Genomic DNA, 26986 nt, shown 5'->3' on the forward strand with positions numbered 1-26986 from the left:
TGCCCACATGGCCCAAGTGAGCTGCTCTCCATGAACCTGATCTCAATGACCCTTGCTGTTCTCAAACACATCTGAGTGTCCCTTCATGGTTTACTTGGAACAGATGTTAATTGCTCTAACACTGTTGCTCCACTCGGATTTGGTGTCCCTCTCTCATTTGGATGCACCACCTTTGGGTTGGGAGGAGACTTTGAACCCTCTTTAATTGTAATTCAACTACTTGTGATATTTTGGTACCAATTAATATTGATTTTACAATTGGTTTACAGAGATGTTGTTTTATTACTAATATATTTAATGTGCAAATCAATAAGAACACTTGTTTGGCTCTCTCCCTAGAAGGTAATAAAATCAAATATCTCAAGAGTAAAATGCTATCTGATCCATAAATGGCAGCAGCAGATGCTTAATGTAATAGTTAAAGACTATGCAGCATTCTTGGCACCTTCCACGCATTTTCCACACACACTCTACTAAAGTGACACTCAATAACTTGCTAGTTACAAAAAGTTTAGTAAATTTGTTGGCACCACATCAGCCTAAATGAAGGCTTCAGTGTCAAGGAGTGATGTTACATGGACAGAGTGGATATTCCTGCTGCTCTGTGGGCAGAGCTGCTTTGGGTTTCCCAGATGGAGATTCCATAGCGGAAGACAAAAGCTCTTCATGTCTCTCCTGCTTCCTGAATCCCAGTTCTGTGGAAAAAGCTCCTGAAAGGGGAGAGGCAGAGGGGCTGCTCCAGACTTACAGCTGTCCAACCTATTTGAGGGATTTAAAGCTCTGCAGATGCTTCTGGGAGCCTTTTGCAGAACAAACCCTCAAAACAAAGTTGAATCAACCCAACATTTCAAACAAAAAGAAGTATCAAAGCTCAGCAGAATGAAATGCTGAACAATGTTGACAACTACTCATCTGTTTAGATCAATTATTCTCATTCTGGTAAAAATGCTGCCCAACTGCTCCAAACGAAGACCAACTGGATTGATGCATTTTGGTTTTAAATCCCTATTGCGACCGGATTTGCCTTCTCTCACAAAGGACTTCAGAGTGGCAAAACCGCTTCCTCCAGCAGAAAAGCATTCCATGATTTTTCCAGAGCTGCAGGTTTATTGGAGCTGCCATGCTCCAGTGAGGAGTGCCCCAGCACAGAGCCCCTGGCTCCCACCAGGCTGTCCTGGCCTTGTCTGACACATCACAGAGTCTGAACACATCATTGCCTGGAGCCAGGGACACGCCGTGGGGTCACCACGCTGCTGCCTCTCTGCTGAAGGGCCAGGGACCATTCTGTCCAGGAGCTGCTCAGGCTGCCAGGTACAGGGTGGGACTGGGAGTCCCCTCACCCAGACACTCTCACTGGGCAGGGGCAGCTCACTGTGCGTCCCCTGAGTGTCACAGCCCCTGCACAGACCCCATGGCAGCAGCTGCTGCCTGAGGAGCACCAGGGGTCACTCTGGCAGGAGCCTGAACCTCTCTGGCATGGCAGGCACAGGGGCTCAGCAGCACCTCAAACCTGTTTGGGCGTTCCTCACCTTGCAGTCAGAGTGCCCAGCTTGTGCCCTATTCCCACAGGAAGTTGTTACTGCCCTAAGAGTTATTACTTTACTGTTCTTAATAAAAGGTGACATTTAAGTGGATGTGAATGTCCTTCCCTGTACCCAGCACCAGCTGCCAGCAGCCCAGCACTCTGGTTCTTCTTCCACCATCTCTTGTCCCAGTCAGGTGGAATGGGACGGCTGCCATGGTGGGGAAGTCATAAAGTATAAAATGCTTCATTTGTTCATGAAATGGGAATTTGAACGGCCAGAGAAGGCCCTTGCAGTGTGTGCTGCCTCGCAGCCAGCACTGGGGTGGGCACTGTCCTGCTGCCTGCAGGGATGTCCCACCAGGGACCTGCTCCAAGGCCTGCAGGGGCTCCACACAGCTTCCTGCCCCAGGGGAAGGGAAAGGAGAGGGCATGAGGATTCAGGTTTTAGGAAGCACTCAAAAGGTGGCTGGTGGCAGGAGGGGCCCTGATGACACAACCTGCAGCTCAGCCCCCAGACCCCGCCAGGCTCAGCGTGCAGCCAGCTCTCGGTCGTGCTCCCTGGGCAGAGGTGGGTGAGCATGTCCTGGCTGGGGTGCAGAGCCCACAGCCCCATCTGGAATATGCAATGTGGAGACAATAGAGCAAAGTGTAACCACTGTTTACAGAAAAAATTGTCAAGGATTTATTTATTGGAAGTGACTGAGGAATATGAATTCTACACTCCATTTAAAATGCTTTTTATTTCTCTCAGCCTTGGGGCTCTGAGTACATCTAATTTCACCCATAGCTATAATTCTCCACCAAACAGTTCCTGCTTCTCCTCTGGGTTCCTGAGGAGTCATTTTGGTTTATGTCCTCTCCGGTGCAGCTCATGCTGTGGCTGGAGACAGTTACACACCGGTGAACTTTCCCAACACCCCCTCCCCAATGGGGGCACACACACATGCAGTGTGAGCGAGTGGCATGCACTGGGAACAGCTTGACACCTCACTATATATTTATTTTAAAAAATAAAACTCCAAATGTTTTTATCATGTAGGGGTTTCTCCTGAGGAGCCTTGTATTTCACCGCAGACACTTTGATTGTCCCTACCTTGCAGCTAACAAACTATTAGTTTTGTTAGTATATTTATTCCACTAAAATTGGAGCCTGTGATTACAAATCCAATGCTGTGATTGAGTCAGGATTTGAAAATAAATCTGTCTGGGGCTCATCTGGCATTTTGGTGCTGGGAGAGGCAGCATCAGGCAGTGCTCCTGCAGCCCAGCTGTGGGCTGGGCTGTCCAGCTGTGGGAGCACTGGGCACAGGCAGGGCTGGCACTGCTGGGTCACTGCTCAGGGGATTGGCCTCTGAGGATGGGTCCTGCTTCCTCAGGTGAGCCAGCAGTGGCTGCAGAGTCTGCCTCTTCAAACAGTGCCTGTGTTGGGGCAGAGGTTGCTACACTGCCACAGTTTGCTCCACGTCCCAACCCTTCCAGGACTTGCTGCTCCATGAGGCTTGTGGCACTTGAACAATATCTTGGTGACATGACAGCTTTTCTGCCAGGGCAGGAGATGCCTCTTCCCAGGAGGGTGCTGTGAGCTCCAGGACAGGCAGCAGGATGCTCTCCTTCCCCATGGGCAGAAGGATGCAGGGGAAGGACAAGGTAAACACATGGCTGTGTGTCAGAGCAGGAATTAAACTCCCATTCTTTGGATTTTTTTCTTTGGCTGTTATTTCCCACTATTTGCGTTTCTTCTCCAAAAGCAAGGATGGCAGCTCATCCTCTGGGATGAGAGCTCTGTGGCAGGGCCTCTCTCTGCAAATGGGCACAGATTCCCAGAGACTCAGTCTCACCCTGGCTGCAGGATGGCTGTGCCCAGAGGGATGGTGATAGCTGGGGTGCCCCTGACCAGGCCAAGGAGAGAGGCAGGGAGTGAGAGGGGAGAGGGACGAGCTGCTGCTCTTGCTGTTCTAATGTCCCTGCAGATTATTTCCCAGGAAGCTTCTCTGCTGTGGAGTTTTGCAGCCTTTGAAATAAATGAGCTGTTTGTTTCTGCAGGTAGGCAGTGACAGCATTTCCACTGCTTGGGAATCACTCCTTGCAAGCTCTCAGGAGAGGAAGGAGCAAGGCAGAAGTCACAGCACTCACACAGGTAATGGCACACAATGACTCGCCCCCAGGTACCCCCATGTCCCTCTGGCCACTGCCATGGCCCTGCTCACACTGCTGGTCCTTCCCTGCTGCAGCAGCACAGAGCTGGGACGTGCAGAGGCTGTCCTGCACCCTCCTGGGCTGGTGCCCACCTCAGCCTGCCCGTGGGGTCCCTGTCCTGCCCCCCAGCCTGGCACCCCGGCTGTGCCACCTGCGGCTCCAGGTCCCCAGGCAGGAGCACATGCACCGCTGTGTGTACATAGGGAAAAACCTGTCAGGGAAGATTAAAACCCCAGACAGTCTTTATTGTAAGATTGTTTTTTCCATTTATTTATCCCTTTTTTTCCCTTTTAGCAAGTGTAGTCGGGGTTTGATATGATTAGAATTGCAAATCTTGCATGTTAAAAGGGAAGCACTGAAGTAAAAGGATGCTGCCTGTGTAATGAGACACGTTTTAAATCCAGGCTAGGTAAATTTGGTGTTGAGCATAAAGGGTATGAAATAAACTCGCAGTGAGCTCAGCAAATGCCCCAAGGCGCGTCCCCATTAGTATTCCCATTTGTGAGCTCACTTCATAAGACTAATGGAGTTGCTACCTGGGGACATTAATTGTGCATGACACCATTGCCGAGCCTTTGTGCACTCTTACTAATATCACAGTGCCTCCTTGACAAAACGCCTGCAAAGATTACAAACATACCTAAAATAACTGCCACATTCACACTCATATTTGACAGGGATCTTCGAGTTCAGTTACAATAGAATTACCATCATTTCTTACACCTCTGGCTTTTTATTACATTAAACAATGGTTGATATTGCTTCCTTAAACCAGTGTCAGATTGTGTAAAATCTCTCTATCTCAGGCTTTTCTATTAAGTCTCCCATTTATCAGGGGAATGTATAGCTTCCATACTTGACTCTCACTACAAATATTATATATTATATACTTAAGCACGCGTGCACATGCACACATCACCCTTCCTCCGTGTTAAAGGCACAGTAACATTTTTGAGTCTTGCAGATAATACCAAAAGGCTCTGCTGTCGTGTGAGGTGCTCACAGGTCCTCCACCGTGAATTATAACATCATCCCTGGGGAAAAGCCTTCCTGGGTCTGGGCTCCCTGTTTGGAATCCCAGTGTCCAGGATGAAGATGATGGAGGGGAGGATTTGCTAAATTCACAGCAACCAGGGGAAGATTCTGTTGAGGAAAGCAGGTGAATTGGGATCTTCTGGAGCTCTGACACACCAGGTTTGGCCTTTCCAGGGCTATGTGGGGCTCCCCAGCAGCGTGTCCCCTGTCAGTCCCACGGAGCACCCCTCCAGCCCCACTGGCTGTGTCCACTGCTCCCCACGGCTGCCAGGGCTCCAGGGGCCTCCCACAGCTGCACTGAGAGGCATCCTTGGGACACCAGGGCAGGTCTCACCCTTGAAAGAGACGTTAAAACAAGGTACCAAAGTGAATTAATGCAAAACGTGTGAGGGCTCCATGCTCAGATGCTTGGAGGAGGGGTTCAGTCCTTCACAAATCACATTTTTAAAATATATTTACATAAAACCTAAGTGTTTGCATTTTTTTTCTGGCACTGGCACCATCTGTGTCCCAACAGCTTTTGATTTTGGTCTTTCCCCTCTGCACTAGAGCCTTCTCTGAGGTTTCCTCTTGGAGAAGAGCCTTGTCAAGCTGCAGGTAAGGGAAAATTCATTGATGTGCATTAGAAAGCTCTTCATCCCACCTTCCCTCTCCCACAGGTGGCTTTGCCATCAGCTGCCCAAGGACGTTATGACTTTATCATGTGGCAGCTTTAAAAGCCCAAAAGGAAAGTCCAGCTCCATATTCACTAGAGAACAAAACACTTTGTCTAGAGAAGGACTTCAAATTCCTGACCTTTGAGATGGACCAGGTAAAGATCTGTGGAGACATGAGACAGAAGCTGTGGTTCTGCTCTTGGGGTTATATCTGGGACAGACTGGGGCTGGATCTCAGCTGCAGCTGTAGAGGATGGCACTTCAGGAATTTCTGTTTCTATTTCTATTTCTATTTCTATTTCTATTTCTATTTCTATTTCTATTTCTATTTCTATTTCTATTTCTATTTCTATTTCTATTTTCTATTGACAGAATTTATTGGAATTAATAATAATTATTAGTTTGCAGTGGTGCCTGTCAGCAATCACATATTTCTTTACAAACTTGTTCTACAGCTTGCTGCAGTAAGAAAAGGCACAAGGTGATCATGGGCAAAGCTGCCTCCAGGGTTTGGGGACTCTTCCTTCCTCGGGCTGGTCCTGTCCCACACCTCCTAACCTGAAATAAATGCATGTTGATATCCAGGCAAGAGGAGTCACCAGGGCACAGCAGGGCTTTGCACTGGGCATTTCAGAGGAGCCCTGAAGAAATGAGCCTGAGCTGAGAAACACACAGTGCATGCATACGGCTGATCCGCCCTGTGGAGCTGGCACGGAGTCTTTTCCTGCTGTCTCATTGACTTCTTGCCAAAAAAGGTTAAAATGCTGGAGTTTTCTCTGGAATTCTGAAGTTGGGACTTAAAAATACTTCAAACACTTGGTTTAATAGACCTTCACATCAGCGTATTCCCAGTTTCACACAGCTCCCTAGTGACACGGGACCTTTTGTCAAGCACATATGAAATTAAGTGAAATAAAAATCATATTAAAAATTATTACCATCTAACAGCCATTAGTCTGCACATTGCTGTCACGTCTTGATGGATTTCTCACTTAGTTCAATGAATGTTCTAACGACAGTGATAAAATCACTCAGAAAAAAATATAATAAACTGTTAACCCTTCACGTGGCTGCTTGTTTTTCAAATCCCTTTAAGAACTGTTCAGCCGTGAGTTGTTCCCCAGGGTACTTGCCTGGAGATGAAAACCTGCCTCTGCCTGACTTGGGCACGATGGAGAGGGTGGAAATCCTGTTCCAACCCTCCCCAGTGAGGGACATGGCACAGCTGGGGACTGTCCTGGCAGCAGAGGTAATTGCTGGAGTGACACAGCCCCTTGTCCTTTCAGAGCAAGCCCAGGAATCCCTGGGCTGCAGTTCCCTTGAGGAGCACTGAACAGGCTCTAGGGCAACGATTCCATGGTGTCCAGCACTGCACAGTGCAGGGAACAAGTCACTCTGCTCCCTGACAGACCCAAGGGTGCCAGAGGCTCAGCTTGGGGAGCACCATGGGGGTCCTAAGGCATGTGTGAGAAAGGAGAGGTGGTGACTGGGTCCCAAGGCAGGTGTGGGAACAGGGAGACGGTGACTTGGGGTGCTGGAGCTTGACGGAGCAGCTGTGGAAGTACAGCATGGCTCCCCGAGAAGGGCATCTGCAGTGGGCTATTAACATAGAGCTACTTAACGGGCAATCAGCACGGCCTCGTTAATAAAATACATCCATTTGAATGCCATGAATTACTCTGTGTGCTGCTGGAGTTCTCTGGCTAATAGCAGCCTCGGCAGCCTGGCATCACTGGGTTTGTTGTGTCCTGCAAATTTAATGCATGCTTACTGCTATGGAGAATAGTGGGTAAGATGTAAATGACAGACTGCAGGAGCAGACGTGGCAATATAATAAACTCGGTTGGCACTTCTCCTGAGTTGTATTTAGCCTACCACGTTCCATGGAGGCCTGGCACAGGGCCAGCATGTGCAAGCGCTCGTGCATGGGACATGCCCAGCGCTGCACGGGTGGCAGCAGGGCCCCCACGCTCCGGCAGGTGACGTTGGCTATCGTCACCACGTCTCCTCTCCGCTGGTGCTGCTGTCAGAATCCATCCAACACACAACAGAGGCCAGTGTTTAACTCTCCCAGTGTCAAACCTTTGCTCTGTGAGCAGGAGGGTCCTGAGCCCTGAGGGCATTTCTGGCTGCTGGAGCCGGAGGGAAGTGAACACCTTTTTGTGACTGTTGTCACTCAGCAAATTGTTCTGCAAGACACCTGATTGTGGCATTAGAAAGACAGATTGATGTTCTGGGGAAGATCAATGAACTTGCCAGGCTTTGTGATGACACACAGCTCTCCCCCTCTCAGCGTAGTGACAGCCCAACATCCAGAGAGGACACCGAGGGTGCTCCCGACATCACCCGGGACCGAGGCACTGCAGGACCTTGCTGCTGGTGGGAGGAAGCTTGTGGAAGAACAGCAAAAATTAGCAGCATTTGGAGGGCACCAGGGATGGAGATAGATGAAGTTTTGGGCAGACTGTGCTAGAGGAAAGCAAGTTCTGGGGTGGGCGAGCCGCCAGCCGGGTGGCTGTGAGCAGGTGGGAGCTCCTGCTGAAGTCATGGAGAGAGAAAAGCCCTGGGGTGCTGGAGAGGAGGCAGGGAAGGCTCTTTGTGTGCCGGGGAGGTGGTGAAGAGGCCGTGCAGGGCTGGGCTGGCACAGGCCGGGCTGGCAGAGCCCTCAGAGCCGGGCCAGCCCTGGTGCAGGTCCTGCGGCCCCCGCCGCAAACACAGAGACCAGGCCCGAGCTCGGCCTTGGGAGAGCCATGTGCTAAACGCGAAACCTGATTGTTCATCCTTTGTTTTCTTCCTTCCATGCCGAGAGTGAATTAAGTCAAAGCCAATTCTGAGGAAAAGCGGATCTCTTCCACCATCCATCATGGACGAGAGCAGGCTGGGCAGATCTACAGGCCTCTGAAGGCCTGTATGGATATGTTGTCCCAAATCTCATCTCCATGGCTCATGGTGATTGATCTCGGCTATTCAGACCTGTGGAGCTCAATGATTTCTCTCTCCTAACCTCTACCTGGTTCCTGCTGTATTTTATATGGAGAAGATTCTCGTAGAAGTGTTACATTTTGAAAATAAACCTAATAAGGTCTGGAACAATGGGACTGACTCCTTTTGCTGCTGTAGCTCCAGCATGGATGCCAGAGTTGCCCGTGGTTATCCTGTGTCCCTGGCTGAGTTGCTGGGCTGAAAGGTCTCTTGTTTCCTGCGCCCTCCTGTTTGTAGGACATGAAGGAGCTGTCCCTGAACTGGGGCATTCATTTATGCAAAGAATTACAGACATGTAGGCATGGAACAGACATCACCTAATCTGTCTGCAGTGAGGCAAGATCACAAACTTCTTGTAGATGTTTCTCTACCCATTGAGTAAAACTCCTCAGTGACCTTCCACAGTCTGTACTTTCTCTAGAGTATAACCTGCTCATGGTTTGGGAGTTGCTGCTTTACTTCACCTAGGTTTTCCTTCCTGCAAGGACAGCACAATATTTCTGTATTATTCAAGAAAGAAACGACAACACCATTTTTGTCCCAAATCTTTTTGCCTTTAAAGACATTAATGGCCAGAGCTCCTGTGCTCCACACAAAGTAATTCCAGCCCTACCAGCTTCCATTATCATGCAGTGTTTTTTCTGAATCTGCTGACTTTCTGTTGACTCTGGATTCTTTCCCATTTTCTGTTCACTTAAATGGGAAAGCTGAGAATATCCCTGGAAAGACCAAAGCTGAATTTTCTCTCAGGCTACAAATGTGGATACCTTTTCCCTGCATTTTATCACAGTATCACATTCCTGACAGATGCCATGGTTATTGCAGACCCTGGGTCCTCCCCAGCTTCTGCCTACTCAAGCAGTAATCCCTACCCTGCATTGTGTGGGATTTTTTCTCTCTTCTCAGCTACTCTGTGCTTGTCTCTACCAAATTGCACCTCACTCATTTCAGACTGTGGCCAGTGACACGTGGATGAGTTTTAATTCTGCTCCTGCTTCTGAATTGCTCACAAACCTCTTTGCTTGGTCACCTGCAGGATGTGGCTCAGACAAAAGGTTGGAGGCCTGGGCAGACACATGGGCTTCTCCTGGGGGTGCTCAGGCTGCTGCCAGGCAGGTGACACTTATTCCTTGAGCATAAGGTGACACTTATTCCTTGAGCAGAGCCTGGGGGTGAAGGCACTGCCTGCAGAGTGGGTGCCTGCTGTGCCGTGGGACTGGCAGGGATGCAAGGGATGCTGCATCTCTGCCGTAGGAAGGGCTGCATGGGGACAGCCTGGGAAAGGGGAAGAACGGGCTCCAAGCGTATTGCCAGTGTAAATTATCTCAGCCTGTTACTGCTGCCTATAAAGAGGTCTGTGTAACTGCAAGTGCACCACTCCAGAGACAACCGCAGGGAACTTTATCATTGCAAACCAAAGAGGATGCCCTGCTTAGTGTAAGAGGTTCCAGAGGACAGGTTACAGCAATGAGCAGGTTACAGGGCAATGAAAGCCAAAGGACACAGGAACAAGGCACTTTTAGCTCTTCCTCCTTGTGTTGGTCTGTGAAGAGCAGAATCTGGCATCATTAGCTATGCCTAAGTTCTGCTGAATGACCTGCAAGCAGTGCCCTCCCCTTCCTCTTCATGCTGAACACATCTTATTTGTCAGTGGAAAAGTTTCCTCCTAATGAATTTGCCACAAAAAGGAGAAAAATGGCCATGGCCTCAACATGGAGAAAATGGCAAATGTGATGGTGGCAATTAAGCAGAAAACAAGACACAGATCTGTAGGCGGCCTGGAGAGAAGGGGTTAAATTGCCATGGAAACAACCATGCATTATTTACATGGCCTAATGAATAAAACATTTAAGTAGTAGGCTAATAAATTTCAGAACACAAAGCAAAGTAAGCTATGATTTAAATATATGCCTCTGATGAATATAACTTGAGTTATAGAGCTGAAGCAGTGGGAGACCCAGCTCAGTTTTACACCCTCATCTCACTAACATGAAGGTATATCTTCTTTTTAATAAATGATTTTTCCAACGAGCACACAAATTGGCATGAAATTCTCTCCTGTCAGGCATCCTGAAGCCTTTTCTAATAGCTTTTCTTGTGAATTTCTGTTGAGGTAGGAATGCTTTTGTTTTGGTTTTTTCCCCTCCTGCACATTCTGCCAGATTTCCGAGCAGGATAACATTAGCAATCAATTTGTTAAACTGTTAGCAGAACATATGTCGGAAGGTTTCAAACAGACCCAGACTGAAAGATGTGTTGTTTATTGTGTATCAGATATACGTGTGATCCATATGGCTCCAAGTGCAGGATCCCTTTGTTTTCCAGCCTCTGCAGATTTCCACCCGTGTTCTCCACGTGGAGCTGGGGAAAGCGGATCAGCCAGGGACACCATTTCCATAGGGCACACCACAGCACCTGACAGGAGCTGTCCCAGGAACCCTGTGCTTGCAGGGGACAGGGGGTGGCTCAGGTGGGGACGGTGTCTGGCAGCCTGGAGGCTCCCTGAGTGCAGGTGGGACATGGTGCTGAGCACCAGGAACACAGCATGGCCTGGGCAGAGCAGGCCTGGGCTTCTCTGCCATGGGCTGTGCCAGCTGCTGAGCAGCCCGTCCACTTTGGGAGAGGAGGGGTAACGTGCCACAGGCAAGGGACAGCAAGTCCCCAGAACACTCCTGGGAGCATCTCTTGTTTCCCTCTGCTTCAATGCTCATGAGAAGCCGGGGAACAACACACAAACCTAACAGTGACAGCATTCCAGCCTCTGCAGCCATTTCCACCTCTGTGTTCTGCTGCAGAACCGGCCCTGATCTGCACAGCCACACCGGTGACAGTGGTGGCAGCAGTGACAGTGGTGGCAGGGCTGGGCAGCTCCAGGTAGCCGCAGGGCAGGGGCAGGAGCTGGGCAGTTCTGCATCAGGCAGGTGTGACAGACAACTCCCAGCAAATAAAGGAACCCTGAGACTGCTGTGCCACTGCAGGGACAGAGGGGCTGTGCTCAGGGTGCTGAGGCTTGGCCGCCTGCCTGGGACACTTCTATTTCTTGCACCATTTTCCTTCCATGGGCAGGTTGAAATCTGCTGTTGCTATTTTTAGAAGGATGGTATCTATCAATCCATGGAGCAGATTGCTGGCCACAAAGGTAGATGAAACAACAGCTGGTGCTTCAGAGAGGGATCAGGACAGTGGAAAAGCTGCTGCTTGCTGAGCCCACACACTCAGCTGTCAGCTGAATTTGAATTCCTTCCTTCCTTCCTTCCTTCCTTCCTTCCTTCCTTCCTTCCTTCCTTCCTTCCTTCCTTCCTTCCTTCCTTCCTTCCTTCCTTCCTTCCTTCCTTCCTTCCTTCCTTCCTTCCCCTCAAAAATAATATTTTAGCATTAAATAACAAAATATATACTGAAATTAAATTTTGAATAGTATATCTCTTTGCAAAAATGCCATTTTTAGTCCTAAAAAGTGAAGCTGAAGGGAGAGATATGAAAGACCAGGGAGTGTTGCTGACAAGCTTAAGAGACACAGTCTGATCTTTGGGTCAGGATGTGCCCAAAAGTAAGTTCACCTTTAACAACTAGTTAGCTAGTAAATAAAAAAGAGTTTAGCCTTTGTCTTGATCATCAGGAGCATGACAGTTTTGGTTCAGAGAATGATTTTCTGGAGTTTTTTTTAAGAAAAGAAGAATGAAGGATCACATTGCTGACTGGTAGACAGGAGATGTGGTGGGGGAAGAAACCAGATGAATTGTGTTGTCTGAACTATTTGTTATGAATTATCCAGTCAACTGTAATGAAAACATATGGACAAAAATCACAAGAAACTCCTCCAATGTTTTAAAATGTGCGTGGTGCTGGTGTTGACTGGGGGCCTGTTACACACCTCTGTGTATTGGGGTTGCAAAAGAGGACACTGAAAATTAGGGGGACCCGATTTCCAAAAGGGAAATGGAAGAGGTTCAGCATTCCAGCAAAAACAAAGCACTGCTCTCATCGTATGGGGAGATTTAGAAATGTTTTGTTTCGCTCTGATTTTGAGACAAAACATGGGAACCATCAGAATTTCCCCAAAAAAAGGAGGAGTCCAAAAAAGGATGGTTGCCAACAGGCAGCACCTCTTCAGTGGGCTTTGCCCCGAGTGGCCAGGGCAGCCCCTGCCCCAGTGCTGAGCCCCCTCCTCTCCCTGGGACCCCTTTCCTGGCAGGGAGCAGCTGTGCCAGAGCAGCTGTGCCAGCCCTCCCTGCTGCCTCTGTCCCCAGGAGCAGCAGCAGCGATGAGATGACAGCCACGCGTGCATGGGAGCGCTGCTGCCTGCATAATGGCCCTCACTGCATCCCGTCACTCTCCACAGGTAATTAATTGCCCTGTAAAGTGCTGGGAGATACACTGGATGAAAAATGCTGTATAAAAGGGACTGATACAATAGAGCTGTTGGTATTTAAATTGGGAAAAGCCAAGATAGGATGACTGAGGCAAATACATTTTTAGTGACTCTTTAAATTAGAAAGGTGCATCAATGGGAACTTGGGCAATTCACTGCCCCTCGCTGCTGCCATGCTGGGTTTAAAGTACACACCTAGACAGGCCAGACTCACAATCTCCATATGAAACAGTTATTTATAACTACTGACAGGAGGAATTATGTGAAATAAACATAATTTATAGTTATTCCAGGAAAAGCCATCAAAATGAAAACTAATAAGGATTTCTTTCAGCTAAAAAGGTGTCAATTTGTTAAAAACCAATGGCCAGTATTACTGCAGATGACAGAATTATTAATACAATGTACATGGTTTTACACAGTCCACTTCTCTGGGCTGGGGATGCAGCACCCGAGGGCTGGATTCATTCAGACACCTTTTTCTTTTTTTAAATTTGCAACTCTCGGTTTTTACAGCAAACACTAACAGCAGCCCCAAAGTCATGACAGGCATGAGCTGCTGGACAGGGGCTGGAGCAGAGGTGGCAATTGGGGCAGCACCAGGAAGAACTGCTGTGGGAGCTCGGGGTGACTCCTTCTCTTTTCTCCCCCGTGGTTCCCCAGAATGCTGCAGGCATGCAGTGACATCCTCTGCGTCACTGCTCAGAGCTGCCTGCAAAGGCTTCCCAGAGCATTTCACTCGCTGCTTCTGCAGTTCGAGGGCTCCCACCTGTGTTCCGGATTATTTTGTGTTGACACAAAACTACAGAGAACAATTGCAAATTCAACAGACAAGTGAACAAGGAGAGATTCCTGCTCAGCACCACATTTGATGTGTGGCACAGGAATGGCCAGGCTGTTGAGTGGCACACGAGGCAGGGAGGCTCCTGCAGGCTGATGGGGCTGCTGGCAGGAGGGGCTGGATGTGCTCCAGGGCTCTCCTGGCCACGCTCCCTCTGTGACTCCTGAGGCTGGAAGTGCTCCCATGGGCACTGGGAGCAGCAGGGGACATCCCCATGCCCACAGCAGCTGGGCCACCTGGGCTGAGGGGCTCTGGCTCCTGGTTTGCTGCTGGTGCAGCCCACAGCAGGCTCCCTTCCTGCAGCCTGGCAAGGCTGGCTGAGTGGGAAGCAGCCAAGCCCAGCTGGGACAGCCTGGTCCAACAAGATGGATCCCAAAAGACTCATATTTTAGCCCTGATTTGGGATCTGTTCTCACACTGTTGGGTCTTTGTCACTTGATGCTGCTGCTCAAGGTATCCCCTCGGATCCTCATGTGAGCAGCTTGCTTGGCTTATCTGATGCTGCTCTCAGTCGGTTCAAATCTTATTTATCAAATAGACAGCATTTTGTTTCGATGGGTGATTTTTCATCTTCCATTAGTGAAGTTGTTTCCAAGGTTCCCCAGGGCTCTATATTGGGCCCGTTGTTATTTTGTGTTTATATGCTGCCACTGGGTTATATTATTCATCAGCGTGGAGTAGCTTTCCATTTCTATGCAGATGATTCTCAAATTTATTTGTCTGCTAACCCTCATGCTGTCTCAGCTGTCTCCGCACTATCAGCCTGTCTCTCTGACATCACAAGATAGATGTGGCAAAACTTTTTGCTGTTAAATTCAGACAGGAGAGGTGAGGCCTGCCTCGATGCCAGCATTTTATTTCCTGGGATGACATTTCCAATACGATCACTTCCAGGATCTCATCACCGTGTTGCCCCCCGTGCGCTCCTGCTTTACCTCGCTGCTCCCTCCATGATTTGTTACCTGGCTCAGCACTCACCTCTGTCTGCAGCAGGATTTGTGGCTGCTCTTGGCGTTGCTGTCCTGATGCAGATAAAGGCAGTGGGCTGGGGACCAACCTCCCCAGCTCTCACTTGCTGGCACCCCCCAAAACCTCTGTTTGTTTGTGGGTGCTGGCAGAGGGGACATCCCATCCCACAGAGCCACATGGGCACTGGGCACACTGATTTTAGCAAAGTGGAGAGGTTTATAAACATTTATATGCCCTGAGTGATCCTCCCAGGCTCCCCTCCCCAGTGTGCTGCTCACAACTTTAAAATCCTTCAAAAACAGTCAATTTGTTCCTATAAGGATGAACCAACGAGTACCCACAGAGACATCAAATAAATCTACTTCATACATTATTTGTTAACTTCATCAAATAAAGTACAATTTTATGGCTTAAATGTCAATCTCCACAGCTCATTGAGCTCTTTAAAACAGCAGAGACTTTTCTGTTTACAGAAGCAAAAATTAGGCAGGCGGCTTTCAGCTGGTGCAGGGATCCCATTGGCTCATGTACAAGGAAGAATCATAAAATACATTTGATGTGGAGAGTGTGCAATTTGACAAAGACAATTTGATTTGTCCATGGCTTTTAAAATATTCATCCCACTTTGATGGACTATAGTTTTATAAATATGGATTACCATTAACTGGCACAGGCAGTCGCTGCCTACAGAGTGTTCCGTGAAGCTTGTTGGGAACGAAGGCCTCCAATAAAAAAAATCATTATCTCTACCTAAAAACGCTAATCAGTAATGTTTGGTTCATTTGCAGCTCAGAGGTCAGTAATTCACTTTAACTGCTTCTGTGTTTGCAATGTTTGGGAGGAAAAAGAGTTCCCAGTTTTACTGCTCGGATGTAGAAGTGGCTGCTGCCAAAGGGGATCTGCCAAGACAGGTCAAGAGGACACGCAAAATTTAACTGCTGTTTCTGTCAGACAACTAAACTGCTTTTTTTAAATTATTTTTCTTTTTTTTTTTTTTTTTTAAGGCAAGGAAAAAATAAGAAGTTCATAATAAAAGAAATAAAATATAAATTTGAAATCCAGGGAAAACAATTGTAAGACTGGAGAAGGTTTTTGTTGGCTTCAGATCCAAACCAAAGTCTGAGAGACCAGGTAAAAGCACACTATGCACTGCTTTCAGACCCATCACAAGCTCGTTCTTGGAGCAAAGTGCTTTGTCTCTAGTGTGTCCACACAGCCAAGCACCAACAGCAGAGGTGGTGAGTCCAGCGTGCAGCCTGGGGACCTAAGCGAGCAAAAAGCTTTGAGTTTCTAACAGCAATTCAACAGTAATCAACTTGTGAAGTAGATTCAACTTCCAGCCCAAAAGTTTATTCAAGTTAAGAAAACACATCCTCAGATTAAAAAGAGTATTGCACCACTGTCAATTTTCAGACGTTGCCATCAGGAAAAAAAAATTACATTTCAGGCTGACGAGCGACTAATCAAGGCAAGTGAAACGGTGCTGCAATAAATTACTCTGCAGCGAAATAAACCACACAAACAGACCGATGATAATAAATGTAAATTATTTCTCTGAAGAAATTTTCTTGGTATATGAGTAATACGAACCATCAGGAAGGAGTCTTCCTTAACATTAATTACAGAAAATGACAAGTGAGCTGATGACTGCGAAGGCTCATTATCTGAGAACATATTCACAACTTTGCAATTTGCGCGAGATGTACTCGGGCTAAATTAATCTCCCTTCTTTGCATGAGCCTCTTCTAATTTTCATGTTATTAACAGGTTTGCAGTATCACTCAGTGCTTGTCACTCTAATCAGGTTTCGGCATGTTCGCAAAAGCGAAGTGTCATTTATAAGGATAAGCCCTCATAATGGCGCTCTCTTTCATGTGGAGAATTCTACAAGGTTGCTTTTAATAAGGTCCTTTAATCATCTCCCTTTGCTCAACTTTTGGCCCCTCTGTTTTTTCATGAAGAGTCATTAAAAGACTTTGAAGTTCATCAAGGATGAAAAATTCATGACATTGTGGCAGGGAAAAGGCCAAAGGATGGAGGGACATGCTGGGCAGGGGCTGGGGACAGCTGGGCATGGACTGGGGATGGGGATGGGGATGGGGATGGGGATGGGGATGGGGATGGGGATGGGGATGGGATGGGGATGGGATGGGATGGGGATGGGGATGGGGATGGGGATGGGGATGGGGATGGGGATGGGATGGGGATGGGATGGGGATGGGGATGGGATGGGGATGGGGATGGGGATGGGCACTCCCAGGTATCTGCTCGGTGGAGTCAGTGCTGAGCCACCCTCGGGTGCTGTCCTGTCCCAAACCTGCTGGCTTCAGAGCTGGAAGGGGCGAGGGGTGGTCCTGGCCAGCAGCATCCTCATCTCATTCCTGACTGAGTCCTGGCACAGGATCCCTGCTGGGGGTGCCACCAAGGTGACTGCTGGCTGTTGGTGTCCATGGTGGCTGTCACTGTCCCTGCTGCTGCTGGCTGCTGGTGTCCATGGTGGCTGTCACTGTCCCTGCTGCTGGTGGTTGTTGGTGTCCATGCTGGCTGTCACTGTCCCTGCTGCTGGTGGCTGTTGGTGTCCATGCTGGCTGTTGGTGTCCATGCTGGCTGTCACTGTCCCTGCTGTTGCTGGCTGTTGGTGTCCGTGCTGTCTCATGCCCAGTGTTGGCGCCTGATGCTTGTTGGTGTCCCTGCCCTCCCCAGCCTCTCAGCCCAGCTCTCGTGGCACTGTGCCCCGTGGTGACCCCGGGGTGTCCCGGTGTCCTGGGGCAGATCCGTGTCCCCCGGCACCGCCCGGAGCTTTAGGGAGCAGCGCTAATCAGAAGCGACATTTCCCGGGGTCTGCGGCGTGGCCGGGCTCCTCGAGGTTAACCTTATTCTTCTCCTGTGATTTGATAACACTGGACTGGTGTTTATGCTGGAGCTTTCGAACACAATGGAAGGAGGGGGAGAACTTTATTAAATTTTTGAAATTCATTTAAGCAGGGCCAGCATAATGAATTGCCAGATCTCGTGTGCACATTGTCCCCGGAAGCAACAATAATTTAGGTGGACATAAACCAATATGTAGATTAAAAATGTTTAAGCCAAGTGTCGTAAAATATATAAAAACATAAGGCAGAATTAACATATCAAAGTTTAGCATTATAAGTAATGACGGGTCAGATATAAGGTTATGTCTGCAAAATTGCATTTCAATATAATAAATCCATTCAAACTCTGTCCAGAGACACAAATTGAATCTATAGACAAAGCAACTGCAATCCATTGAATGCTATGAAGTATTCAAGTGAAAACAATGCATTTAGGAAAGGAAATTGAGTGTATTTTAAATATACAGGTGCTTGGAACCTCCATATCACTTTATGCTCCTGCAGATTTGTATACACTGCATACACAGCCTACTTTTGACAAAGTCCTCAAAATGATGAATTTCTGATGGAATACTTGATATTGCAGCAGATCTGTTATGCACCGCTTATCCTGTAACACAAACCATTAATAACAATCACGCTCCCGCTGCACTGAGCTCTCTTGTTAAGATTTCAAAGGTTCTGCAGCTCTGCATGCCCCACCAGGATGTGGTTGGCCCAGCCCTGGGCACCTCCTCGCTGCTTCCCTGGCTCTGTGGGCTCCCAGCCCTGCACCCCAGGACCTCCACCCTCCACCTCTGCCCCAGTCCTGCTGAGTGACATTTCACCAAACCACCCCATGGGCTCGGTGCCAGGGCTGGGGTGAGGGTGCTGGTGACAGCAGCAATCCCTTTATCAATGTTTGACAAACATATTTGATATATCAATATCAATATTTGCTTTATCAATATTTGATGGCACAGCCCTTCCCAGGCATGGCTGACTGTGCTGGCACTAGCCCCATGCTGTGAGGGTGAGTGTGGGCAGCAGGACAGATGGACACTCCTGGCCCAGCTCCTGCTCTGTGCCCTGGGCAGGGGAGGGGCTGCCCCTGACCCCCAGCCCATGGTGGGGCTGAGCACAGGCCCCGTGTTTGCCCAAATCCTGGGCACTGAGTGGGGAGGGAGAGCCCTGCTGGGGCTGCCAGAGCCAGGAGGGACTGGTGGCTGCACGTACCAGGATGGCCAGGCTGGTGGGGGCTGGCAGGGACCCCTCCCCTCGGCTCAGGGACCAGAGCAGCAGTGCCCAGGGCTCTGGGCACGGGCAGGCTCTGGCAGCAGGCCCTGGGAGCAGAGATGGAAGGTGCTTTGGGGAGCTGGCATGATGGGGAGCACAGGCTTTAATAGACATGTTCATCTTTCAGCAGTGTGTTTTGCATGTAATAATGTCAGCACACTTCTCACTCTGGCAGAAATTCCACAGATAATTGGAAAGAAGTAAAAATGAAAACATTAGAATTTGCCATGTCATATGTTAACTTTTTATTATTGTATGATGCCAATGGTCCACTGACAGATGCTGTGTTATTAACATTTGATTAAAAATCACTTCAGGTCTAAAGCAGCCTGTTCAGAAGAGAACATCTTGACAAGCCTGGTGGTTTGTGATTGACAATTAATAACATTCTGTGTGTCACAACACAGATAGTGTGACTTATTGGTGCTGGTGTAATGCAACACTTTTCATCTGAGCTCTTCAAATTGGTACATAGAAATAGGAGAGAAAGAGCCTAATTCAGCTGGCTTTGATTACAAGCACCAGGCAGTGCAGGGCTCTCCATCCCAGGGCAGACCAGCAGTGCTCATCCCCGACCTCCACTGCCCAGGAAAGGACTTCACATCCCATTTCACCACCGAACTTCTGTGCAGGACCTCAGTATTCAAACACATGGTTACAGCAGTTACAGCAGCAAAAAACTACAGATCTTACTTCACCAACAATTAGAAGGAAAGCATCCATTTACTTTGATATTAAAATAATTTGTAGTTGGAAAGACGAATGGTCAGTCCTTCGTGGTTTAGTGAGGAACTTGTAATTGCACACTACTGCCAGTGAGGTCTGATGTCCATGTGTTAATAGGGAACTTCATTAAAGACATGTAAATTATGTTCTTTGGGTAAGAGTTGGAATGTACCATTTCAATTGTCTTTGCTCCAGTAAAGGGAAAATTCTGACAAACTTTGCTTGTGCTCCTCCTGCTTTGAAATAAAGGTTTTGGCAGCCCTTGGCACATTTCTGCCCAAAAAAGTGCTAAAAATGCTGCTGTGGTTTCACCTGCTCCACCATGGCCACCAGAAACCTGGGCAGTCAGATGTGAGCAGGCTGAACCTCTGCAAACCCAGCCAACCCCAGCCAAATGGGTCCTTGCCATCTTCAATTTAGCATTTATTGGAAACCCTTTTCCTGGCTCTACTGGCCCCCAAGTGCCACGGTGTCTGCCAGCCCCTGCCCTGTCCCACACGTGGCTGCCACCCACCCGTGTGTCCCTGGCACAAGGAGCCACGGCCAGGGCACCTCTCTGGCAGGACTGGCTGAGCTGCAAACACTGCTGGGCTGCAGCCATGCAAACACTTCCCAGCCCTAATGCAGTAAGCAGGGGAAATAATTACAGATTTCCAAGGTTCAACAGGGAATACTTCTGAGAAATGCGTCCTCCACTGGGAGTTTCATAACCATTTAATCTAATTTTTCTTGATGTTTTGATCTTCCTTTTAAACAAGGCATTTGTCATTAGCTTTCAAGGAGACAAGTTGCTAATACATTACACTCTTAAAAGGCCCACAGTTAGTGTCAATGTCTTCTGATGGCTGTTCACTAACAGTACATGAAAGAATTGCCAGTGTCAGTTCCTTTCCACTTGGCTTCAGCCGTGGTGGCAGGACAGTCCTGTCCCAGCAGTGCTGGCAAGGACACTGGGCTGGGGCACAGGGTCTGACTCAGCCTCCTCCCCTGTCCAGGACACTCCCTGCGGTGTTTTTGCCACCTGGCTCTTGCTCAGATGATTCTGAATTTCTGCTGATGTTTCTAGGCGGACATAAAGCAAAGACATACCAGGAAAAGGAAGCACATGAAGCTCACCACAGCCATTTGTGCCCCCAGCGTCCTGTCAGGACAGGAGCACTTGGAAAACCCATGGCACATGCTGTGCCCTCCCTCTGGAGAGCCAGAGAAACCCTGCACTGCCTGGAGTCTCTGCTCCTTCTGCTCTTCCAACACTGCCAGCAAAGCAGGTGGAAAATATATTCTTTAAACTTTCTTGGATGACATAACTTGCATATTAAATAATAATGAACCAATAAATTACAAGAAACTAAACAACCAGAAGAATATGTATGTGAAGATTGTAGTATTTATAAACGAATAAATCATTCATGACGCATAAACTCTGTATAGATAAATGCATCATTTACTGAACTTCACCACCTTTCACAACATCCCCACCTCTACCTGGCTGGTTTCAGAGCAGCTGTGGATCTCTGCACAGGGGTTGCTGATCAGTGGATTACAGAGATTGGCAGGACTTTGTCACGGAAGCATCACTAGCAGGAGGGGCACATTCAAGCAGGGATTTTTGGTTTTAACATCTCTGTAAAACCCCTGGTTCCCCAGGCAGTTCCTGAGAGGGTTAAGCCCAGGGTGTCTGCAGGAACCACGCTCTGGGAACTCAGTCCCAACCTCCCTGCTCATTCCTCCTCTGGCAGCTGGGGCTCCCTGCCAACATCCCAATGCACTCCTGCAGAATCCGGGGAATGGGGAGCAGCTTGAACACCAGATCCTTATAGAAGCCATCCAGATGAATGTAAAAGTCTGATTTTAGGCTGTGCTCCCCCAGGGAGGGGGGGCAGAGGCTGCTGGCAGACAGGTGCCCCCGCAGCCAGGGTTCCCTTCCCCGTGTGCCACACACTCCTGACACGGGGCCACTGCTCTTTGCCTGGATGGCTTCTCTTCTAAACAAGGGAACAGCGAATGATGCAAGGCAGGTACAAGCTTTTGGATGAAGAGTCACTCCACGAAAGTGCTTTTTACTTGGGAGGCACCACAAACATTTCCAGGAGCTGCCGAGTTCCTGACGCTGGGGCTGGCGGCAGAAAACTGAACTGCAGGAAAAGCTGCTACAGCTGTGCATACATTTCTACATAACACACCTTTCTATACACACATTTCTATACACACCTTTCTATACACATTTCTGTACACACCTTTCTATACACACATTTCTATACACACATTTCTATACACACACTTTCTACACACACCTTTCTATATACAATTTCTATAGATGCCTTTCTACACACACATTTCTATACACACATCTTTCTACACAAACCTTACTATACATAATTTCTATACACACCTTTCTATACACACCTTTCTATACACATACCTTTCTATAGACACCTTTCTCTACACACTTTCTACACACACCTTTCCATACACACACCTTTCTATACACACACATTTCTATACACACCTTTCTATACATAGCTTTCTATACAACACCTTTCTATACACACCCTTCTACACACTTTCTTTACACACCTTTCTATAGACACCTTTCTATACACACCTTTCTATAGACACCTTTCTATACACACCTTTCTATAGACACTTTTCTATACACAATTTCTACACACACCTTTCTACACACACATTTCTATATAGACATTTCTATACACACTTTCTATACACACTTTCTGTACACACCTTTCTATACACACCTTTCTACACACACATTTCTATACACACTTTCTATACACACCCTTCTACACACACCTTTCTATGCATACACCTTTCTATACACACATTTGTACACACACCTTTCTATACACACCTTTCCATACATAGCTTTCTATACACACCTTTCTATACGCACCTTTCTATACACATCTTTATACACACACTTTCTATACACACACCTTACTATACACACTTTCTATACACACCTTTCTATACATAGCTTTCTATACACACTTTTCTGTACACACCTTACTATAGACACCTTTCTATACACACCTTTCTACACACACCTTTTTATACACACCTTTCTCTACACATCTTTCTATACAAACCCTACTATACACACCTTTCAATACACACTTTATGTAGACACCTTTCTATACACACCTTTCTATACACACCTTTCTATACACACCTTTGTACCCACACCGTTCTTCTCTCGCCGTACCCGGTGTTGAGCTCCCAGTGCAGAGGTGCCAGGACTCCGCCGGCCCTGCCCAGGACGGACCCGGAGGAGCAGCAGGTGTGTCTGGAGGGCAGCTGACCCCTCTCTCTGCCCTGCTCACAGCCCCGGACCCCGACTCTCACTCACCACGGGACCCCGGGCACCGATCTCAGAGCGGTGTGCCTGTGCCTGCACCTGTCACACGGTAATTAATGGTGGGGATTGCATTTGACAGGAATTCAATGGCCTGGAACAGACTTTGTGCCAGTCTCTTGTGCCTCAGGCAGAGTGCTTACTAAGTAATTTTATGGATACCAAGCTCAAACATTTCACAATTAGCGCTTTGTTTGCGTTACTCGGTGAGAGGGAGCAGACAGCGCTGTCCTGCCCCACGGCTGGTCACTGCAGCTGGACAGGCTCTCTCCCCAAAAACTGTCCCCTGGGATTCCACCTGAGCAGCAGAAATCGCTGTAGGTACGGGAGGGGCGAGTAACCCCGAGAATGGGCAACAGGCAGCTTCCCACCCCGGCTCTGCCCAGGTGGAATCACACCCATCAGCCAGCAGACAGCGCGGTGCCCATCCCACTGTGGGGCTGGCACTGCATGGAGACCCTGCCCAGCCCCAGGGGCAAAGCTGCCCACCCTGCTGACCCTCCTGGGGTTCCTGCTGTCCCTCCTGCCCACCCTGCTGCCCACCCTGCTGACCCCTGGGGGTCCTGCTGCCCCTCCTGCCCACCCTGCTGACCCCTGGGGTTCCTGCCCACCCTGCTGCCCACCCTGCTGACCCCTGGGGATGACTGGCAAGCACAGGGTGTGTTCAGCTGAGAGGTATCTTACTGTAAACAGAATATTGTTTTATATGAAACCATTAAAAAGGTCCCTGAGGGCAGCCCTAAGTATATATTTTATTTTACTCTGAATCCCTGTTTTGACTTGGCTTCACAACAAAAACGTGTTTTCTGTATTTAAGCAGATGCAGTAAGGGAAAGGTCGTGACTGGTGCTGACATGGAAATCTCATTTGGCTCATGGGTCCCCTTAGGGCCTTTATGCTGTGTGGTACTTCAAACATATTTCAAAGTACAACACTAAATGTCACTCTTTAATAGACAGAGGCATTCCAAGTGTTTCTCGAATTTCCTTGGGAAGTGCTTCCCTGAAGCCAAAGGCTCAGCAGCAGTTGGGTTCACACCCAGCACAGCAGGGACGGCTCCACGGCAGCTCCATGGCCCAAGGGTGGCATGGGAGGGCCTGGGGGATGGAGCCTGGCAGCTGTTACTGCAGCTCTTTTGGGATCTGAAAACTATTTTGATTCTTTTTTAAGTGTTTCACATTTTACACAATCCTCACAAGTCACTACAGCCCAATCCCCAGTCCTGAAGACTCCTGGGAGCAGCTGGAACTTTTCCTGCTGCAGGCTCAGGCTGTAGTGAGGAAGAGTAGCCAGCCAGATGGCCTGGAAATTTATTGAGTTAATTCCTCCAACAAATAAGGCATTTACTGATGAGTCAGAGGGATTGACGTTGGTCAGGGAGACCTGAACTTAGTGAATAATTTCTGCTTTAAAATGTAGCTAAAGCACTGAAAAAGTTTAATTTCCTTTTGATGGTTAAATTGGACTCTGTTTGAAAATGGACATTTTCATTTGCAGTTTATTCTACACAAGGGAGAGACCAACACTCCACAGATCCTCAGAGACCCAAGGGCTCCTGCTTGGCCAGGCTGACCCAAAGCAAGGCTCTGTTTCCCATTTTCCTTATTTCTAATTTGGGCAAGGAAAACCAGGAGAAAGTTGTTGGTCCCAGCCTTGACTCAAGTCAGGAGCCATCAGCTCTGGCACCTCTACCAACAGTCTGGGGGAAGAATCAGCTCCACAGGGCTGGGGCTCTCCACAGGGCCAGGATTTGAGTCAGTTTATGCCATGTGTGCTGTATGCAAGCTTATTTTTCTCTTAGCTGCTACAAAAATTAAAGATTTAGCTATATACTGCAAAAGGCACTTCCAATTTTATGTAGTAGCATTTCTCTCCTATGGTCAGGGCATAAATCCAGCTTTTTCATTATGTCTATAAATTACTCCATACCAACAGGGCAGCTCCAGGTCACCTCAGCAAGGTCAGATAAACCTGTGTAACTTCTGGCTGTGCTGCTCACATTGAATTTCTCACACACTTTGGGACTTCTTTGTGTGTTTTCTCACTCTGGAGTGCAGCTGTCAGAAAGGGCTCTTCTAACAGCAGTTACTTATTCCTGAATATTTACCAAATGCTGCCCAGGGCAGTGGTGGAGTCACTGTCCCAGGAATGATTTAAAAAACGTGTAAATGTGACACTTGGGGACGTGGGTTAGTGGTGGCAGCACTGGGTTAGTGGTTGGACTTGATCTTCTCACAGGGCTTTTCCAACCTAAACAATTCCATGGTTCAATCCTTATCATGTCTGTCCTCACAAATCTCATTTACTGTCATCATTGTGAAAAATAAAATTTTGTAGTGTAAATGGAAGCAAATATTTGATGTCACATGGAGCTTTCTTTGCATTAATTAGCAATTTACTGAATAAATATTGCTGTGCAAACCAACAATCAGTATCTTATAATTAAAAGCTTGTTCATGTTTATCTGCAATCTTTCCCCAAAGACAAAACCCAAGCTACAGATGTTTCCAAAATGGGAGAAATGTCAGTGTAAGGAAACTCCTTGAGATCAGAGTGCTGTCATCTGTGTGGAGCCCCAGAGCGCCCGTGGGTGTCACCCCCTGCTCCCTGCCAGGAGCACCCAGCTCTGGGCTTGCTGCAGCTCAGCTGAGTTCAACCCCTGCCCTGAAACCTTTCTGTGTGCTTCCCATCACAGCAGCTCAGCCCTGCACTCTTACCCGTGGCTTTTTTCTTCCTGGCTGCTCGTGTTCCACCAGTTAATGTAGGGCAGAGCCAAGCCATAAAACCCTCACATTCTGCAGAAGCCATACGTCAATAAAAATAAACACTTGAGTCCAGACCCGCCTGTGTGTGACCCAGTGCCTGTTGCCAGAGTCCACAAAGATCTTTAGCCTCTAGATTTCCCATGGTCAAACAAAATAAGGTCTGAGTGGCATTAAATATCACTTTTGCATGACACACATTTTTCTCTCACACAGAGTGTCATAAGTGGATAAAGAACCTGATATTGTGGGTACCTAAAGCCCAGCACAGCTTCTGCTGAGGGACCTTCAGGGACAAGAGGCCAGTGTGCTGTTAAAGATTAAAACCCAACCGTCTGCTTTTATGCTTGAGAGTCCTTCGCGACTCCCCGGTGACATCACATTCATCTCACTGTATTTGAGAAATGCATTTAAATGTCAAAACTAAAGTACCCAAACAAGGGCTCCTTAGCACACTAACTGTTAACACAGTGCTGAGCCAAACGCCTTCCCCAAGACGTATGGGGCTGACTCCGTCCATAAAACACACCACAAGTAACACACAAAGTCCCAGAGGAAATAAATACTCTCCGCTCTAGTCTGACCTGGTTTTCCCTCCCAAAACACACTTGAAGACATGTTTCACTGCAGGAGTGGACATCAATTTCAAATTCCTTGGTACAGCACTCGCTCCTCGTGGCTGTGGGGCTCCTTCAGAGGAGGGGCTGTGGCCATGGGGCTGCTGCCAAGGCCACTCGCTGGGCATGCCTCACCCCAATTGAAATAAAACTGTTCAGATCAATGAGCTCCGTAATTTACTTCAGACAGACCTAATCAGTGCAAGGTAAAAGAGAGGCAACTTTGCAAAATGTAAATGAACCCGACGCCAGAGACACAAGTAATGGGAATTCAATGGCAGCTGGTGCCAGAGGAGCAGAACCACGAGCTGTCCCTGATTCCAGCTGCTTGGAATACAGAAAAGGTGGCACAGGAATAACCTCCTTCCTCTTGTCCTGCAGAATGTGGCAGCAGGGTGCTGAGAGAGAGGCAGCTCTGCCCTGCCCTGGGGATCAGCGATGTCCCAACAGCCCAGAACAGCCCAGAACAGCCAGGGCATCACCCACCTGCTGGGATTTCCCTCCTCCCTGTACGAGTCCTGGTGCCTCTGCAAGTGCAGGAGGAAATGGCCCAGACCTTGTGAACCCCAGCCAGGAAAGAGGAGCTGCCCACAGGCAGTGTCCCCATGAGCTGTGAGCAGAGCCAGCCCCAGGGAGCAGCACGGGCAGGAACAAGGTGCCCTCTGCTCAGGGAAGCCCAGTTTTCCTTGGGCAAGGTGGGACTGGAGCCAGGGCACGCAGTGCTCATATCACAGTGCTGGCACCACTGAGGCAGCAGCAGCTTTTTCAGAGAAGAGCAGTTAGGTCT

Source organism: Catharus ustulatus, chromosome 21 (genome assembly GCF_009819885.2).
Source record: "Catharus ustulatus isolate bCatUst1 chromosome 21, bCatUst1.pri.v2, whole genome shotgun sequence".
NCBI classification, from domain to species: domain Eukaryota; kingdom Metazoa; phylum Chordata; class Aves; order Passeriformes; family Turdidae; genus Catharus; species Catharus ustulatus.